The sequence below is a fragment of the Geospiza fortis genome, unplaced genomic scaffold (assembly GCF_000277835.1).
Source record: "Geospiza fortis unplaced genomic scaffold, GeoFor_1.0 scaffold417, whole genome shotgun sequence".
NCBI classification, from domain to species: domain Eukaryota; kingdom Metazoa; phylum Chordata; class Aves; order Passeriformes; family Thraupidae; genus Geospiza; species Geospiza fortis.
This window is the reverse complement of record NW_005054535.1, coordinates 558867-568866: the sequence shown is the minus strand read 5'-3', so window position 1 is coordinate 568866 and position 10000 is coordinate 558867. Positions and strand designations below refer to the sequence as shown.

Sequence of the window (10000 nt, the reverse complement as noted above, 5' to 3'; positions counted from 1 at the left end):
CCCGGGGCACGGGGCTGACGCGGGCAGAGAGCGAGGAAACGTTTGTGGACGGAAAGAGGGGTGATTTGAATCAGAGATTCCTCCCTGTGAGGATGGGGAGGCCCTGGAGGACCTGTGGCTGCCCCTGGAAGATGCTCAGGGATGGGACTTGGAACAGTCTGGTCCAGTTGTCCGTGCCCATGTCAGGGCTTGGGACTGGATGGTCTCTGCTATGCCTTCCAACCCAAGTCATTCTGTGAGTCTGTAGTTTTCCCCGCTGTGAAAATAGAAGGATGTGGAGAACACACTCCCAGACTCTTACTTCTGCAGATGACACACTCTTTTTAATCCCCTGGATTTATGGAAGGAGCATGCCTGGCACTGCAGGCGCCCACCACGCACAGCACGCGGGGACGGTGGGAGGCGAGCTCCTGCACGGGCAGGAACGGCTTGGAGGAGAGCAAATGCCAAAGGGAACTGGGTTCATCTCCAGTCCAAGGTTGGTCACGGCCCCGCTACCAGATACCTGGGGTCTCACCTCAGTGCTGAGATGGACTTTAAATCACCCTCTATCAAACAAACATTAGAAAAAAAAAGACTTCACCAGCAGATTTTCCATTTCCAGCTTAATCTGCTTGACAGCAGTTTTACAAACTATCTGAGCTTCATGATCCTGCTTGCCTCTTTAGCTGTAAAAAAATATAAGTGTTAAGGAGCATTTAAGCCATGCAACTAAGCCTTCAAAATTGACACAAACTCTTTGGAGGTGCCACCTGGAGTCTCAGATACTTCAGTGCTAAGAAGGGCAGATCAGACAATATTTGCAATGATGCAGCTACCATTCAGGGAAGAGCTGGTTCTTAAATCCTTTCCTCACATTTTTTGGGGGATTGTGTAATTCCCAGGAGCATCCCATGCTCACTGGCAATAAATGGCAGCACAGGCACAAGAAATGTTGGAAATAATGTTGAAAACTCAGCTTTTTCTCTATCCCAGAAGCCTGCAGGGCTCAGGAATATATTTCCTGGCCCTGTGCTGGGCTAACTTTGGAACAACCCAAAACACATCAAAACAAGGAGCTGTAAAGCAGCAGCTGTGATTGATTAATCACAGTAGTGAAGCTGAAGGGTTTGATCATTTTCATAAGCTCTTTAACATCTTATTCTCCAAAGAAGGAGGGGTTAGCATAGACATGGAACAAAGCAGATCACAAAGTGGAGCTGATTCCTTCCTGGAAAGGCTCTGGAGCTGCTGTGTGCCCAGCTCCTGTGTACGCTCACAGCTCAGTGCCTGCACATCAGAGGACACTGCAAAACCTGCCAGAGGACCACAGGACGCTGCCAAACCTGCCCAAGCACATCAGCACCAGGAGGGGAGCAGGTCACCTTGTGTGACAGAGGGGCATTGCTGCAAGGAGCAGCATCTTGCGCTTTAAAAATCCTAATTTCTCTCTCATCTACATGTCAGTCAAACAGCTGACATGTGGTGTGCTGCATACTCCAGGGGACACCATTCCAGGCCTTCCCCTGGAACAATCCAATGTCAGCCTGTGGATTCAGAGTGAATTCTGAGGAGAGGAGAAATGATGCTTCACCAGGCAATGCAGCAACATCTGCTGTTCCTGATGGCATTTTCTATTTCCCTTCCTCCTTTGTGACAGCCACCTTGCACACTCTCTCCTGCTCCACGAGGCCCTTTGGACTTCTCCTTCCCCGAAATCAGAGCAGGCAGCAGCAGGTCCTTTGCAAAGCAAAGTTTTCTGAGCGTGTTTGAAACCTGTGCCTCTTCACTGAGGTTTGTGGGTCCTCCTGCCAGCTCCTGCTGCTTGAAACAACCTGAAGGAGTGGCTGACCCTGGCTCCATCACACTGCTAAATATGCCCGCAGGATGTCTCTAGATAAGTTACTTTGATTTCTTCAGCTCATCCCCAACTGCAGCTTTTAATCCTGGGGATAACAAAAGGCTGATCCTCAGCTGCCTCCCAGGATCCCAGGCTCTGGCAAAGCATCGTGAGCTCTCTGCTAGAATTGCAGCACCCAGGGAGTTTGAACAAAGAGCCCCAGGCAGTCCCAGCCTGAAACACTGGGAACAATGCCATCGTTCCCAGAGAGGGGAAGATGTTTGGAAATGCAATTTCCGAGGTCACCTTTTATGATCCAGACACACCACAGAGCCTGAGTGCTCCTTCTGACAGCCAAAGCCAGCGCTGGGACTTCCCACAATGCCGAAACAGTGGGTTTCCAGCTGTTAACAGCCCCATTCCCAACAGGTCCTCACTCCCTCCCCATATCCCACAGCAGCAGCTGCCCACCAGGCCTCTCTCTGAGGGATTTCAGTCTCGTTCCTGAGCAGAACAAGGCTTGGTCCACTAATCTCAGAGGCTAGAAGAATTTTATGCTTTCTTGGAGAAATGGTTCCAGCAAAGCCTGGGAGATGCAGCGAGCCCAGACAGAAACATATTTCCCTTGTGGTTCTGCTGCTGCCCGGCTGCCAGCGCACAGACAGGCTGTTTGTGCCTCACTAGGCAGAGCCCAGTGAAGTGTTTAACTTGACAACGGGAGCGTTTCTCTGAACGGTGCCACCTCAGCTGACCCCAGCGCAGCTCCACAGCTCCCCCAGCGCCTCAGCATCTCCACTTCCAGGCAGCGCTTGCCTCTGCACCAGCTCCCTGGGCTCCTTGCTGTCCAGCATCCAGCAGTTCTCCGCTGTAACCACATTTCTCTTCACAGAGAAAAGCAAGGCACAATTAATTCTTCCCAAGAATATTTCTGGGTTCCACATTCTCTGAACCTCAGAGAAAGGAAGAACAGTTCTTATCTCATTTGCTGTGCCTGTGTTGTGCCAAAGTAGAATGCAATGTGGAGATTGTTTCCCCACAGTGATGGAGTTTTGGTTCTTTGGCCTGTCAGGGCCAGGTGTGTAGCCCCACATTTCACTTCACAGAGAAAAGCAAGGCACAATTCTTCCCGAGAATATTCTTATCTCATTTGCTGTGCCTGTGTTTGTGCCAAAGTAGAATGCAATATGGAGATTGTTTACCCAAAGTGACGGTGTTTTGTTTCCTTGGTGTGTGTCGGGACTGTCGGGACAGTCACGAGATTCTGTGCAGTGTGAGCACATTTGAGTGCTTGGCAGATTTAGATGTAATGTAATATAGTACAGAATAACATAGTATAATAAAGTAATTAATTAGCCTCCTGATAAGATGGAGTCAGATGCATCATTCTCTCCCCTTGTTGGGGGTGAAAATATCATCAATACTCCTCTGCAGCCTCTTTGGCTGCTTCAGAAAGCCCCAAGATCCTCCCACCCCTCACCAAGGGTGGGCACCAAGGCAAAGCCCAGGCACAGGGAGATGATTGAACCCCTCAAGCAGAAATATTGACTCCTGCACAGGAAAAACATGGACTTCAGCCCAAGCTGAGCTGTGTCCTGGAAGCCTCCTGTAAATAACAGCTTCCCTTGCCTGTGACTCACTGAGCATCACCAGTGCCCCAGTTTCTCAGAGACCCAAGGAGCAACCTCTGCCCATGCTGCCAGCATCAGTGTGGGGGCAGAGAGCAGTGTCACACCGAATGAACAGCTACAGCTGCTGCTGCTGGAGCCCCCAGCTGGGAAAAGAGTTGAGTAAAGGGCTCTTAGCAGCCAAAGCATCTCAAAAGCTCCCTGGTGGCTGAGCCCAGGTGTGAGGAGCGGGTGCAATCTGCCAGCCCTGAGCAGCAGTGCAGACACAAAGGTGCGCTCCCAGTTTGTTCCACCTGCCCTGAGCAGCAGTGCAGACACAAAGGTGCGCTCCCAGTTTGTTCCACCTGCCCTGAGCAGCAGTGCAGACACAAAGGTGCGCTCCCAGTTTGTTCCACCTGCCCTGAGCAGCAGTGCAGACACAAAGGTGTGCTCCCAGTTTGTTCTACCTGCCCTCTGCTGCTGCCAGCACAGGGAAGGGCTGGGGCAAGCAGCCTGGTGGCTGTCAGTGCTCTGCCAGGACAGCCCACAGCAGTGGGAGATGCACACCAGCTCTCTCCTGTGATGGTGACAGCCTGCAGGGGATGGCAAAAGGAATTCCCCATATCTCAGGCAGTTTGCACTGTCTCCATAAGATCAGAAAGGGAAGTTCCCTCCTGGAGGCAAATCACCCTCTTCGTCTGGGCCCCACAACACACATGGCATCAGAAGCAATTTTCATACCCTAGCCTCATGTGCAGGGCTTTCTACCTTGCTATAAATAGTTTCTAGCACTGCTGAGCAAGGATTAATGACTTTTCTAATTATACTACCATTAGCTGGTGACAGAGGAATGATACTGTGCAGATGTCTGAGCCCACTCACCCAGCATGGCTGGATTGCTCTGTGCAGAATGTACCTGCGTGTGTCACCTCATAATTTCAGAGAGCAACAAGTCACAAGTGCAGGAAAGCAAAAAAAAACAAAAAAAAAAAAACAAAAAAAACTAATAAAAAAAAAAGGGTCTTTCTCAGTATTAAATAAGAGATGTCTGGAAACCATAAGTGCTCCAAGTTCCTCAAAGGAATCCCATCAGCCTTGGGTGGCATCTCACAGAGCTGCAATTTCCATGTAAACATTACCTGTGATTTGTAGCCTCTCACAGCACCACTCTGGAGTGTACTGACCTGCTTCATATTGGCTTCCCGACTGACCCTTGATTTTAAATTGGATTGCCTTATTTACCAGGCAACTGCTTGCTTTGTCCTACTGAAAAGGGGCATTTTTCACATGGCCTGCCCTGCCAGAATGCCTGAACCATCATTCAGCCACTTGTGGCAGCCCTGGCAGACCCAAGCTGGAAACCAGCTGTCCTTTATCCAAACAGCTCTTTTCCATACAACCTGCTAATAATGCACTCAAGAATTTCTGTAGAAGGGCTCTTACTTCAGAAAATGCTAATTTTTCTGACAGGAAAGCACCTCTTGCAACACCTTATGGAAGTTTCAGCCCACCTTCTGTGGTTTCAGTTTTACCATTTATAACAGCATGAACAAGGTGCAGTTTTGGAGGGGAGTACAGTATTTCAGTGCCAAAGTAACTCTGTTTTTCTGAACAGTGGATAGAAATGCTAATAAACATTTTCTCCTGAGGCTATGGCAGGTGCATCGTTTGCCTGGGAAAATTACTGGAAAACTTAACAGCCAAGGAGCACTTAGCTCAGCAATGCAGCACTGCAGGTTCCATCTGCAGGACCCCAGCAACGAGGCAGCTCCTCTCTGGAGCCCAGGCTCCAAAATCTGGATTTTCCATCCTCTCTACAGAGGCTGAACCCCTCTCAGCAGACTCTACTGGGCTTCTGACAGAGATGTTCTTTGCAAGGGCTGTCAGAAGGGCAGGGATCAAGCAGGTTCTTTTTGCCCAGTCATTTGGAAATAATCAGAGCCACTCCTTGCAGCTGCCATCTGCCTGTGTGGGGTCCCATCTATGACAATAAAAATTCTATTAGTTCCACAAGGCAATCCCTGTGTTCTGCAGAGCAGGTGAAAGGAGCTGTCCTGGGTTCCTGCCATGGGCACAGGAAGCATCCCTGAGGTGTGTGTGCCCAGTGTCACGGTCACATTTTCTGGAAAAATCCCTTTGCCCAGGATTCTTCTCCTGGGAAGCTGAGAAGCCTCAGAGAAAAGTGAAAACAATAATTATCTAATTTGCTTCTCCTGTGTTTTGCTTCTTGGAATATGTTTGGACATTGTTTATCCAACAGGTGGTTGTTTCATTGGTTTCATGTGAATTATTTGACTTAATGACCAATCAGGGCCAAGCTGTGTCGGGACTCTGGAAGGAGTCACAAGTTTTCATTATTATCTTTTTAGCCTTCTGTCTGTATCATTTATTCTTTAGTATAGTTTAGTATAGCATTTACAAATGCTTATAAAACAATATTACGTATAAAACAATATTACGTATAAAACAATATTATCTCATTTGCTTCTCCTGTGTTTTGTTGCTTTGGAATGTCTTTGGACATTGTTTACCAACAGGTGAGTGTTTCATTGGTTTCATGTGAATTGTTTTCACTCTTTGGCCAATCACAGTCAGGCTGTGTCAGGACTCTGGAAGGAGTTACGAGTTTTCATTCTCATCTTTTTAGCCTTCTGTCTGTATCCTTTCTGTATTCTTTAGTATAGTTTAGTGTAGTATTCTTTAATATAATATAGTATCATAAAATAATAAATTAGCCTTCTGAGAACATGGAGTCAGATTCATCACTCCCCCCTTTGTCTGGGCACCCCACAAATACAATAATCTGGCAGGGATTGCCCCCAGCACCCTCAGGGTGACCCAGCAGCCCAGGGTGACACCAGGACAGTGTGGCTGCTCTGCCCTGGAGGACCCACCCCTGCCCCTCTCCCCAGGAAGCACAGCCCAGGCCCCCATGGCCATATGGCAGCTCCTGTCCTCTGGCTCCGGAGCGTCGCTTCCTTTCTGTTCCGCTGCCAGCCTTGTCAGAGTGCTCCAGAAACCACTGCTGCTATTTTTAGAGGGTTAACAAATACCTCTAGGAAAAAATAATCCGCTGGTACGTGACTCCCTTTCAGCCCAACGCTCAGCAAAGGGCCACAGCATCAGTTCAGGAGCTGTAAAGATGAAACGAGCCCGATGAACTCTGCCTACCCTCACCCACCTGCCCACAGTGAGGGAACACGAGAAAACAGCCAACCTTCTCTCTGGTTGCCAAGGTTTCTCATTTTTATGTATAGTTACATATATTTATAGTGCCCCTTGCTATCAAAAATGAGCAAAGGGAACAGCAGATAACACAGCCTAGCAGGATTGTTTCTCAACAGAATGTTTTTCACTTTTCCATGAGGTGTCAGCAGCTCTTTAAAGTCTTTTTATTACATCCTGCATTAGATGCAAAACCATATTTCAAAGACACTTTAACTTTGAAAAAGAAAAATGCAGATTCTGTACTGTGCCACCTGCAAACATGGAGGCATGACCCACATTAGAGAAACTGGGGAGGGAAGAAAGCAGAGCAGGAGAGAGGGAGGGAGCTCTGTGGAGGAGACCAGGCCATTTAAAACACTTCAAAAATAAAAACTCATGGGGAAATCGCTGCCTTTCTAAATATGGCTTTTAGGGGAGCTCCTCACCCTCTCCCTAGTGAGGCTGGGGAGGTCTCAGGTACCCCACATCCTGCATTTAAATCCACGTAGCAAAAATTAACCAGCTTGGATTTCCTGTTAAATGAAATCAACAAAGCTTCCATTATGTTTTGTTCTTTCTTAATTAGTTAGACCACAAATTACAAATCAAAAGTCTTCTCATCTCCGCTCCATCCAGCCCAGAGACTGTTATCATTTCCTGAATTTTCTGGGGATTGACTTTCACTTTTTTAAAGCATGAAAAGCTTTTAACAGCCACAAGCAATTAGTGAAAGGAATAAAGCGGCAGCTCGGATGTCCAGATTAGTTATGCCACAGAGAGGCACCGACCTCATTAGGCCAGACTGGGAACTCTGACAGCTCTGCTCAATCCCAGAAAACCAGGACAGGTGCAGAATTCAGCAGCTCTTTCTCACTGGCACAAATTGTGTTATTGGTTATTACCTGGGCAGAGGAGAATCAAAGCTCTGCTGCTGCTCTTTGGGCTTATTCTTTTAAAAATACAGCATTTAGGGCAAATGGATCTTGCCAAGATTCATTCTAGAGTGGCATTGAGACAGAGCAGAAACAATTAAAAATAATGAAATATATTATACAGATACTGTATATGTACATATGTGAAAAACACCAATCACTTGTTTTTAGAATTTTAAAAGCTTAATAGTAATAAAATGGTTATAAAAATAGCAATATAATTACAGTAATAAAAATTTGAACAATTAGGATTTAGGACACTATGAGACAATAAGAACAAAGAGTTACAGACAGTCCAGGTACCTCTTTCTGGGCAAAACAAGCTCGAAAAAGGACACAGGTGAAGAGAGGATTAACCCTTACAAGCAACAGCCTGTTGCATATTCATACACCTCATCCATGATGCATAAATTCCATTCAAACACAGGATTCTGTCTGGGCAATGTCAACTTCTTCCTCTGAATCCTGACAGCTCTTCAGGGCTGAGCGAGGTGGGAAGAAGTTCATTTCTTCTGATAAGGAAGAAATAAATTCTTTTTCTCTAAAAATTTGAACAATTAGGATTTAGGACACTATGAGACAATAAGAACAAAGAGTTACAGACAGTCCAGGTACCTCTTTCTGGGCAAAACAAGCTCGAAAAAGGACACAGGTGAAGAGAGGATTAACCCTAAACAAGGAACAGCCTGTTGCATATTCATACACCTCATCCATGATGCATAAATTCCATTCAAACAAAGGATTCTGTCTGGGCAGTGTCAACTTCTTCCTCTGAATCCTGATGGCATCTTCTGGACTGAGCGAGGTGGGAAGAAGTTAATTTCTTCTGATAAGGAAGAAATAAATTCTTTTTCTCTGAAAGATTTAGGTGTCCTGTTGCTGCTATCTCTCTGTGAGTCCTTTCTTTAAAAATAGTATCCCACATTGCATCGTAAGATACTATTCTATTTTAACTCTTCTATTTTTCTATTATTCTGTACTATTATATTTTTTATTATTTTATACTATTATATTTTTCTATTCTTTATACTATTATATTTTTCTATTCTATTCTATTCTATTCTATTCTATTCTATTCTATTCTATTCTATTCTATTCTATTCTATTCTATTCTTTCTGTAAGATACTATTTCTATTTTAACATTATGTTATAACCCAAAACTACATTTAACACACTGCTTTAGAAAATTAACGCAGCGTAACTTTCTAACATAATACATACAATATTTCATATTTGCGAAAAAATCATAAAATAGGCATTTTTCGCAATACAGATTATATCTAAATGAAGGAAAAATAACAGAAGCAATGAAGTTGTACGAGGACAGGGAGCGCAGGCGGGCGGGCTCCGGGATCCCGGAGCGCTCCGAGCGCCGTTGCCGGGACAAACGCGCCACCGCGCGGCTTTGGGGACAAACCCGGCATGCCGCAGCCCTGCGGGGGGACACGGACCCCCGGCCCGGCAGCAGGAGGCACCACAGCCCAAGGAAGGTGGAAACCCGGAGAGTCCCGCTCCTCCTCGGGGCCGCCGCCTCCGCAGTGGGGAACGGGGAGGTTTCTCCCTGTTCTCGGCGCTGGTGAGACCTCGAGGGCTGTGTCCAGTTCTGGCTATTCCATTTAGGAAGGATGCTGAGATGCTTGAGCGAGTCCAGAGAAAGGCAACAAGGCTGGTGAGGGGCTGGGAACACAAACCCTGTGTTGCAACATTTCTCTTCATAGAGAAAAGCAAGGCACAGTTCTTCCCAAGGATTTCTGAGATTCGCATTCTCTGAACCTCAGAGAAAGGGAAAACACAATTCTTATCACTTGCTGTGCCTGTGTTGTGCCAAAATAGAATGCAATATAGAGATTTTTTACCCAAAGTGATGGTGTTTTATTTCCTTGGCCTGTCAGTGCCAGGTGTGTGTGTGTGTCAGGACAGTCACGAGATTCTGTGCAGTGTGAGCAGAGTGAGTGCTTGGCAGATTCAGTTTAGATGAAATGTATAAAGTATAGTATAATAAAGTAATTAATTAGCCTTCTGATATCCACGGAATCAGATGCATCATTCTCTCCCCTTTGTCAGAGTCACCTTTGATTTACAATAGCTCTATGAGGAACGTTTGGAGGAGCTGGGGCTGTTCATCCTGGAGAAGAGGAGGCTCAGAGGTGCCCTTATTGCTCTCTACAACTTCCTGAAGGGAGGTTGGAGACAGGTGGGGTTGGTCTCTGACAGAACCAGAGGACACAGTCTCAGGCTACGTCAGGGAAAGTATCACAGAAACACAGAATCCCAGAATCCCAGAATGATGAGGTCGGAAGAGACCTCTGAGATCATCCAGTCCAACCTGTGCCCTGACACCTCACCCAGACTGTAGCACCCAGTGCCATGTCCAGGCTTTTTGTAAACCCATCCAGAGATGGTGATTCCACCACCTCCCTGGGAAGAGCATTCCAGT

General features: G+C 46.6%; 1 protein-coding gene across 1 annotated transcript in view; it reads right to left on the bottom strand.

The window, feature by feature from the left end:
• The window catches only part of ZMAT4 (zinc finger matrin-type 4), a 51869-nt gene extending 49938 nt beyond the window's left edge, over window positions 1-1931 (bottom strand). The window contains exon 1 of the mRNA XM_005429238.2: window positions 1886-1931. The gene's annotated coding sequence lies outside the window, so the exon portion shown is untranslated. The remainder of the gene's footprint in view (window positions 1-1885) is intronic.
• Window positions 1932-10000: the final 8069 nt, after the last annotated feature.